Source organism: Pelobates fuscus, chromosome 12 (genome assembly GCF_036172605.1).
Source record: "Pelobates fuscus isolate aPelFus1 chromosome 12, aPelFus1.pri, whole genome shotgun sequence".
In the NCBI taxonomy this organism is placed as follows: domain Eukaryota; kingdom Metazoa; phylum Chordata; class Amphibia; order Anura; family Pelobatidae; genus Pelobates; species Pelobates fuscus.
This window is the reverse complement of record NC_086328.1, coordinates 124,095,754-124,106,758: the sequence shown is the minus strand read 5'-3', so window position 1 is coordinate 124,106,758 and position 11,005 is coordinate 124,095,754.

Below are 11,005 nucleotides of genomic sequence, written 5' to 3'. Positions count from 1 at the left end.
TCCAGCCATGTGTTATATATGTGTATAGCATGGGGTGTAATAATATCCAGCCATGTGTTATATGTGTGTGTATAGCATGGGGTGTAATAATATCCAGCCCTGTGTTATATATGTGTATAGCATGGGGTGTAATAATATCCAGCCATGTGTTATATGTGTGTGTATAGCATGGGGTGTAATAATATCCAGCCCTGTGTTATATATGTGTATAGCATGGGGTGTAATAATATCCAGCCCTGTGTCATATGTGTGTATAGCATGGGGTGTAATAATATCCAGCCCTGTGTTATATGTGTGTATAGCATGGGGTGTAATAATATCCAGCCCTGTGTCATATGTGTGTATAGCATGGGGTGTAATAATATCCAGCCCTGTGTTATATATGTGTATAGCATGGGGTGTAATAATATCCAGCCCTGTGTTATATGTGTGTATGGCATGGGGTGTAATAATATCCAGCCATGTGTTATATGTGTGTATAGCATGGGGTGTAATAATATCCAGCCATGTGTTATATGTGTGTATAGCATGGGGTGTAATAATATCCAGCCCTGTGTTATATGTGTGTATAGCATGGGGTGTAATAATATCCAGCCCTGTGTTATATATGTGTATAGCATGGGGTGTAATAATATCCAGCCCTGTGTTATATATGTGTATAGCATGGGGTGTAATAATATCCAGCCCTGTGTTATATATGTGTATAGCATGGGGTGTAATAATATCCAGCCCTGTGTTATATATATTGTGATCCTTGTCTGTAGATAGCACGGTCCTCTAGGGCAAAAACATGCACAGTCCTTTGATTTTATTTAATCCAGGCAACTTTATTGTAAATCCACACAGGAGACAGCAGTAAATGAAAATATAAATCCCTTTAAACAAAAACCTAGCTCGTCTGAGCACTAACTAATATCAGGTTCCCTATCTATCAGGGGTTAAACTATAACAAAACAATATTGGTTTCACCAACCTAGTGTCTTTGTCTGCTCTCAGCACTCCTAGTGCTCCAAGCCAGCATTGACTGCTTCCTTCCGCACTCCTAGTGCTCCAAGCCAGCACTCCCAGTGCCTCAAGCCAGCACTCCTAGTGCTCCAAGCCAGCACTCCCAGTGCCTGGTCTCCTTGATTCTCTTACTGGAGAGAACACCCTCTCTCCTACCTGCTTCCTGAGAGGAAGACAGCAATCCCCCTGTACCTGCCTAGCAGGGAGTGGTTTATTCCCACTGCTGCAGCCGATTACCTGCAGCTGGGCAGTGTGTTGGAGACAGTCCAAAAACCCTGGCCTGGATCTATGTCTCCCATGAAAACCACTAAACTGTGGAGTGGAGCATTGGCCCTCCCTTCTCTCCAAATACTCCACCCCAGGGGCCCATAACTAAACAACGCTTTGTGTTGTACAAAACACAAACTACATATACTCCCCCTGGGGTTAAATGGCTTCTCTGCCTTCACTTTATCACAATATGTATAGCATGGGGTGTAATAATATCCAGCCCTGTGTTATATATGTATGTATAGCATGGGGTGTAATAATATCCAGCCCTGTGTTATATGTGTGTATAGCATGGGGTGTAATAATATCCAGCCCTGTGTTATATGTGTGTATAGCATGGGGTGTAATAATATCCAGCCCTGTGTTATATATGTGTATAGCATGGGGTGTAATAATATCCAGCCCTGTGTTATATATGTGTATAGCATGGGGTGTAATAATATCCAGCCCTGTGTTATATATATGTGTATAGCATGGGGTGTAATAATATCCAGCCCTGTGTTATATATATGTGTATAGCATGGGGTGTAATAATATCCAGCCCTGTGTTATATATGTGTATAGCATGGGGTGTAATAATATCCAGCCCTGTGTTATATATATATGTGTATAGCATGGGGTGTAATAATATCCAGCCCTGTGTTATATATATGTGTATAGCATGGGGTGTAATAATATCCATCCCTGTGTTATATATATATGTGTATAGCATGGGGTGTAATAATATCCAGCCATGTGTTATATATGTGTATAGCATGGGGTGTAATAATATCCAGCCCTGTGTTATATATGTGTATAGCATGGGGTGTAATAATATCCAGCCCTGTGTTATATATATGTGTATAGCATGGGGTGTAATAATATCCAGCCCTGTGTTATATATATGTGTATAGCATGGGGTGTAATAATATCCAGCCCTGTGTTATATATGTGTATAGCATGGGGTGTAATAATATCCAGCCCTGTGTTATATATGTGTATAGCATGGGGTGTAATAATATCCAGCCCTGTGTTATATATGTGTATAGCATGGGGTGTAATAATATCCAGCCCTGTGTTATATATATATGTGTGTATAGCATGGGGTGTAATAATATCCAGCCCTGTGTTATATGTGTGTATAGCATGGGGTGTAATAATATCCAGCCCTGTGTTATATATGTGTATAGCATGGGGTGTAACAATTGGTAAAAGCATTCTCTGCTAGAGGATACGAGACGGATGTGGTAACGGAATGCAGAGATAGGGCGAAACTACTCTCTAGGAATACCCTCTTGCAGAAAAGAACTAGGGTTGCCAATAAATGTATTCCATGTGTGATGACATACTCGACTCATTTTGGCAAGGTGAAACATATCATTAATAAGCATTGGAAGATTTTGCAATCTGATCCTAAACTTCTCCCTGTTTTAATGAGAGACCTTTGTTTTCATTTAAGCGGCACAAGAGCCTAAGGGACCATTTGATGAAGAACGTTAATCTACAAGGGAAGATGGATACAGCTGACACCTGGCTCTCTGCGATACCCGGTATGTACCGCTGTGGACACTGTATTAACTGCAATGGGGTGATTACGGGAGACCATTTTTCACATCCAAGGATGGGTAGGAGATACCCGATTCGGGAATTCTGTAATTGCCAGTCACAATTTGTGGTATATATGCTCAAGTGCCCGTGTGGATTGGCATATGTGGGTGAAACCACGCGCACGTTCACCACAAGCATTAGGGAACATAAGAGTGGAATACGGACGAATAAGATGCAATATCCGGTGGCCAGACACTTTGCTGAGAAAGGGCATACAGTTTCTCAACTGCGGTATATGATTTTGGAGGTAATTAAGCCCAGTACAGGAGGTATTTCGCAAGTGGTCAGGCTTAAACAACGAGAGGTATATTGGATTTACGAGCTGCAGACCTTATATCCTAAGGGTCTGAATGAGGATAAGGATCTATCCCCATTTCTATAATCTTGATGAGGTTTTTCTCTGCCTGTGTTTTGTCTGTATCTTTATATTTTGATTTTAATTTTTTATAGATTGATACTGCAGTCACCAGTTGGACCATGCTGTTTGTGATATTAGAGTATCGAAGAACACTTAATCAATTGGAATGCATCATCGTATACGTCGGATGTTCTTGAGCTATGATTATGATGATTCATCATATATATATACAATTTTGTATTTAATGATTATGTATGTATTGATCATTATTTAGGATCAGGTGTGTACTTATATGGATAATATGGAATAATGATACCCACGACTATGAGAGCTTTTTTGCCATGACTAGTGTTTTTCTGTGGGGTAGGTGTTATCTACCCATGTGAATCCTATGTGGTTGACATGGGCATATATGATGTACAGATTGATGAAGTTGATGCAACAATGATTATCTTACTGTAGTATAGATTGATAAAGGATTCTCTAATGATGGTCACCATACTCATAGAATTATATATTTATGATGTAATTTCTGAATATGTGGTTATATCTTCAAATTGATGATGAATAGCCTCTTCGATATGTGGTTCAAATTGGATTGTATTGCTTTATATACAATATGGAAGATTTTTTCATCCCTATATGACTGTGTAAATGATTATAGTAATATATTCAATGGATAATAATTGTATTGTTATTACAATTGCATGGGGATCTGCTAAGTATTATTATTGCCTATCTGGCATCTGCAGTGATCTAATTATCACACATTGGGTGTTTGTGGAATTCTAAATTAAAAAGACTTTTTTTGCACATCACTTTCTGGTGTTTTTTCTTTTGTGTTTTGTCTTATAAGACAGGTGGGAGTTATTTTTAGTATAGGCTCACATATCTTCTTTTATTTATAAGGTGGATTTTAGATTATTTATATATATTTTTTTCTCTTTTACTAATCTCCTCTCTTTTTGTGTATGTGTATATGCAATATATGGTTTAAGTAGTGGTATGTGGAGTACAGATATGTATGGAGTATGAGTAATGTGGATTATTTACATTTATTGCTTCAATCTGCATGTTAGTTGTCGTCCACGAGAGTGGGCGGTCCTCTAGAGTGATGAGGTATTGCAGTTTGTTGGCTTGGTATTGCGCATGCGCAAATAGGATGTTACTTTGCGCATGCACGGCAGTTTGCCGTTATGCGCGTGCGCGAACGGGAGGTTACTGCACGCATGCGCAGTGCTCATTAAAGGGCGCATGTGCAGATTAGCACATGCGCGAACGGGAGGTTACTGCACGCATGCGCAGTGCTCATTAAAGGGCGCGTGCGCAGATTATCGTTGCGCGTGGTGGCAACTATGATGACTGTCGAGTATATACAAGTGTGGGCGGTCCTGTAGAGTGATGAGGTACTGCAGCTCGTTTGCTTAGTATTGCGCATGCGCAAATAGGAAGTTACTATGCGCATGCGCGGCAGTTTGCCGTTATGCACACGCGCGGACGGGAGGTTACTGCATGCATGCGCAGTGCTCATTAACCCCTTAAGGACACATGACGTGTGTGACATGTCATAATTCCCTTTTATTCCAGAAGTTTGGTCCTTAAGGGGTTAAAGGGCGCATGCGCAGATTATCGTCGCGTGTGGCGGCAATTAGGATCACTGTGGAGTATATCCACTTTTTGCCAACAAACAAGATGGCGGTTTTGGTCGCTTGATAAAGTGTGAGTACACTTATTGCCTTTAGAGGTGGGTTATTTGAATATTGACACCTGCTATTACTGTTTAGGTCCCATGTCTCTCTTTACTCCTTACATGTTTCCAGTACATTTAAATAGTTTTATTTGATATTGCTATGCTATTACCAGGATATTGTGCCAGCACTTGAGGTGGTGATGTCACTTCCTGTGCTGGTAACAATCTTATGCTGATGGCCATCAGCTGTAAGAGGGCTTTATAAGCAGACACATTTGAACATGGATACAGGTACCCTTGATAAAGGCAGCCAGTTGGTGGCCTAGTATTTACAATTCCCAAGACCTCCACCAGCAGAGCAATGGGTGATCCATCTTACCCAACCTAACTGTTAAACACTGGGTAATGACTAGATCACGGCATGTCGGTGGACTACATTCCCCATAATACTAGTGTGGTGGAATCTCGGTAAAAATAAATTTAGTAGGCCGAGATTACCACGTGGCATGTGTACGTGCATATGCTGACGTATCGATCAGTTGGTTGCACGAGGCAAGATACGATCAGTAGTGTACGGAGCATGTGCAAGAATACAGGATATAGTATTCCCCTCCTCCATTGTGCTGGACAAGCCATGCGGTCAAACAGGAAGTTAATTCTTATTTGTGTTGATTGGTTAAGAGAATGTGCGGGTGGAGCTTAATATGGGAGGAGTTATATGCCTATATAAGGAGCCTGCACTATTGTCCGGGGCTCAGAACTTGTGGTATTTTGGAGACGCTAGTCCCTCTGAGTCCCGATCGGTGATCCAATAAAGAATCTCTTCCTTCCTGAAGAAACCTGTGTCCATCTCTCTGTGCTTGGCTTCCGTCAGTTTCTCCGGTATCATTTGGTGCATTGGCCGGGAAGCTCATCGTTCAACGGTAGCTGAGAGGCAGAGGCGTGAGACGGTCTATCTTTGCCCACGTTCTCTACGGCTGCACCCCTGAACTTCTGCGTGGACCTCCCTTCGTCTCGGCGCCACTGGTCTGTTGTCCAGGAGATCATCGGCCTCTACGTGAGAAGTGCTGGGGTGTCCCCGTCGATGAGTGTGAACTCAGGTTCAGGAACGAGGAGGTAAGACAACTGCTGTTTTAGACGGCAGGACCCACTAGGGGTATACCGATTGTGCGGTAGGCCCAAAGGGGTTTTGAATCTGTGTATCTGCCCCCTCTGTCGGAGGGAAGGAGCGAAGGAGCACCGCTCGATCGAACGCTCTTTAGTCAGACCGTTTGATTTGGTTAGTCAGGCGGGGTCCTGGTGTAAATAGCCCTAGCCGGACACCGGTGTCTTGTCTAGACTAGCGTTCTAGGGTGTATATTACGTTCGCTAGGTCGGAGGGACCGGGAGACTAAGCGGCGCCTGTGTAAATTCGGTTCGCTAGTTCTCATCCTATCTGGGCTAAGTGGGAAGGCGTGTAAATTTGGAACCCACTAGACTTTTGATAGTGCGACTAAGAGGCGCCTGTGTAAATTCGGTTCTCTAGCTCGCTATATATGTGGTGATTGGGCAGTGTGGCTAACCAAAACGGGTGTATATAGTTTTAGGTAGTCCATTCAAGGTACTGGCCAATAGTTTAGTTGGGAATTGTAAATGTGTTAACGATTGTTTTAGTAAAGTGTATATCTTGTTAGATAGCGCGAGCTCAGCCGTCTAGCGAGAGTGTTAATAGTGTGTTGCTGTATTATAGTGCACGGTACCATAACCCTGTATATTTACTGACATTGTATATAAGTACTAATCATTGTCGTCAATTGCATGTTTTAACACCATAACCACTAATAATTGTATTGTGACCTTAACCTGTGCTTTGACCTATGCTAACCGTACTGTAACCGCTATTTGTAAAAGACGATGTTACTGGGGTGTGTTATAGACGGGTAATTCGTATATAGAGAATTATAGCGTGGGTGACTGTATAGTTACGCCAAAGGGCATAATATTGATTATATAGTGACTGGTGTAACAGCTGTGTGTGTACGGGAATTCCCTGAGTGTTTATTGTTATTGTGTACGTTTCACTTGGTAACCGTACCACGTGGTGCTGTTGCCAGAGGAAACGGGTGTGACTGTTGAATAGTACGCGTGTATAGTATTCGTTGTCGACGACGTTCCATTGTTAAGTATGGGTGCGTCGCAGTCAACGATTCCGGATCCCTTAGGTTGTATGGTGAAGAATTTTAAAAAGGGATTCAAAACTTGTGATTTTGGGGTTAAAATGTCTCCTGTACGTTTGGTTACTTTGTGCACTAGGGAGTGGCCTACTTTGGTTGCGGCATGGCCGCCACGTGGCAGTTTGGATCTAACTCTGGTACAGCGCTTACACGTGGCTGTATCAGGTAGGCCTGAACTTTACGGCCAGTTTCCTTATATTGACTGTTGGAGACAGGCCGTAAATGACTCGCCAAAATGGCTCCAGACATGCCACGAGGAGCAGTGTCGCCTCATGGTAGCTAGGACTTGTTCGTCCACTAGGACTGGTGTTAGGCCCATTTTGGACACGCCCCCTGAGTCCGAGATCCCTTTGCCGCCCCCTTACTTTCCGTTAAGAAGAAGTGACGCAAACGCAGGAAGTCCTGCAGCCCTCCCCTCATTACCCCCATCCACTTCCGCTTCCTCCTCCAGTACAGGATCCACCCCCCCTCGTACTAAATCTCCCCTTCCGGAACCAGAACCCACCCCCATTAGAAACGAATATCCTGATTTGGCGCCACTTCAGACTTCCGGTCAAGCTTCATCTAGCTCGACCCGAAGTGTTTTATTTACGACCTTTTCCCAAAACCAACCTCCCACATCCCCATACCCTATCTCTCCCCGACCGGAACCCATGACTGACGCCTCTCTACGTAGCCCCATCCAAACCCGACAGTTGACTGGTGCCCAACAATTAAAGCACTATCAGATGCCTCTTCGTCTGAATCCCGGGTCAGCTTATATCGATGCCGCAGGTCAAATGGCACACGCTGACCCAGTCTTCGTATATGTCCCATTTACCACAACCGATCTTTTAAACTGGAAGACCCATAATTCCTCGTATACTGAGAAACCACAAGCTATGACTGATCTGTTCACCTCAATAGTACAGACGCATAATCCGACATGGGCTGATTGCCAGCAGTTACTAATTACTTTATTTAACAATGAGGAAAGGACAAGAATAAATCAAGCAGCCATAAAAGCACTAGAGGATAGAGCCCGTGTTTTGAACCAAGCTAATCCAGCAGCATGGGCCGCAACACATTATCCCAACACTGATCCCGATTGGAACGTAAATGGTGCTGATATGGTTCAACTCAGAGCCTATAGAGACGCTATAATTGCTGGCATGAAAGCAGGAGGAAAGAAAGCCATTAACATGTCGAAGACAGTTGAGGTGATCCAGAAAAGCGATGAAGCGCCCAGTGTCTTTTATGACCGATTATTGGAGGCATACCGCTTGTATACCCCCTTTAATCCGGAAGACGCAGACAATTCCCGAATGGTTAACTCCGCCTTTGTCAGCCAAGCATACGGAGATATTAAGCGCAAGCTACAAAAGTTAGAAGGGTTTGCAGGTATGTCAATCACCCAACTAATGGAGGTAGCAAATAAGGTCTATATGAACAGGGATACAGAAAGTAAGAAAGAGGAAGAGCGGAAGATGCGTAAAAAGGCTGATATGCTAGCGGTAGCGATCGCAGGCGTAGATAAACGGGGCCCAGATAGAGGCAATAATAGATGGAATAGGGAGCCTTTGAGTAGGGATCAGTGCGCGTATTGCAAGGAAGAAGGGCATTGGAGGAACGAATGTCCGCAAAGAGAGCAGTACGAGAGAGACCAACCCAGGGCAGGCTACGGAAACTTTAGAGGCAGAGCGAGAGGTAGAGGAGGCCCCGGAGGGAGTAATGGTTATAGAGGGAGTAATGGGAACAGAGGAAGTGTTAGGGAAGACAGGTATATTCCAGCAGCGCAAAGGTCCCGCGATAGAGAAGGTAGGGACTTTGTAGGATTGGCTGACACGGTCATGGAGGACTATTGATACCGACCGGGCTCCATCCCCCTTGGTCGAGCGGAGCCTATGGTCGATGTATCAATAGGGGGAAAAAGGAGTGCGTTCATGATCGACACTGGTGCTGAACATTCAGTGGTGACTAATCTAGTTGCTCCTCCATCTGGAAGGACTATTACTGTGATAGGAGCAACTGGAAGAAGTGCTGAAAAACCGGTTCTTAAAAGTCGACTCTGTACATTGGGAGGCCACGTAGTAAAACACCAATTCCTTTATATGCCTGAATGTCCAGTCCAATTGCTGGGACGTGATATGCTATCAAAATTACAAGCGCAGATTACGTTCCTACCAAATGGAACAACATCCTTAAAGTTTAATGGACCTTCAGGTATTATGACTTTATCCGTACCAAAGGAAGAAGAGTGGCGACTTTATACAGTGTTGACTAGCCAAAACCCTAGGAGTGATGAGACATTGTTTAACATACCAGGAGTTTGGGCAGAGAACAACCCACCAGGACTGGCCCGCAATATTCCACCTATAAAAATTGAACTGAAACTTGGGGTTTATCCAGTGAGCCTAAGACAATACCACATCCCACAGAAGGCTAAGAAGAACATCCAATCCTATCTGGATAAGTTCATACGGTATGGTATCCTAAAATTCTGTACTTCCCCCTGGAACACCCCATTGCTGCCTGTTCAAAAGCCCGGTACAGATGAGTATCGACCTGTGCAGGACTTGAGAGCAGTCAATGATGCGGTTGTTAGTATACATCCAGTTGTACCCAATCCATATAACCTGCTTGCTTTAATTCCGGGCGGGGCTACTTACTTCACAGTCTTAGATCTCAAAGATGCCTTCTTTTGCCTCCGAATTGCCACAGAAAGTCAATGTATTTTCGCTTTCCAATGGGAGAACGCTGTAACGGGCTCAAAACGCCAAATGACTTGGACAAGACTGCCCCAAGGGTTTAAAAATTCACCTACCCTATTTGGTTCAGCCCTAAGTCAAGATCTACTGGATTTCGAGTCCATCCCAGGAGAGTGTGTCTTGTTACAATATGTAGATGACTTGTTGATAGCAGCAGTTACAAAAGAAATCTGTCAGCAAGCAACGCACGATCTACTACACATTCTCTGGAAGGCAGGATACAAGGTGTCTAGAAAGAAGGCTCAGTTGTGTTTGCCAACTGTCAAGTATCTGGGATTCCATATCTCTGAAGGTCAAAGAATTATGGGGCCAGAGAGAAAAGAAGCTGTCTGCCAAATACCAATACCCAAGAATAGAAGACAAGTGCGAGAATTCTTGGGGGCAGCAGGCTTCTGTAGGATATGGATTCCCGGCTATGCGATACTGGCAAAACCTCTGTACGCAGCCATCAAAGGTACAGAGCACGACCCCTTCTTATGGACCCAAGAACAGCAAACGGCATTTGAAGATGTGAAGAAGGCTTTGATGAGTGCCCCAGCATTAGGTCTACCTGATCACACACGACCATTCTACTTATATGTACACGAGCAAAGAAGAATGGCTGTGGGAGTATTGACACAGTACTTGGGATCATGGCAAAGACCCGTTGCCTACATGTCTAAGCAACTGGATGCAGTGGCCAGCGGACTTCCACCTTGTCTAAGAGCCGTAGCTGCAGCCGCCCTGCTAGTAGCTGAAGCCGATAAACTCACTCTGGGTCAAGAACTTTATGTACGAGTCCCACATGCAGTACAGACGTTGTTGGATTACAAAGGAAATCATTGGTTTAGTAACAGCCGTATGACCAAGTATCAAGCAATGTTGTGTGAAAACCCAAGAGTGCATTTAGAGACTGTAAACACCTTAAATCCAGCTACCCTTTTGCCGCAACCTACTGAAAGTCAACATGATTGTTTGGAAGTAATGGATGAAGTATTCTCAAGTAGACCAGATCTTCGTGATTTTCCCATCCAGAACCCCGATGTTCAATATTATACCGACGGCAGTAGTTATGTGAAAGAAGGGATCCGCTATGCAGGATATGCAGTAACAACAATAGACAAGGTGATAGAAGCTCGGCCACTGGCGAAAGGAA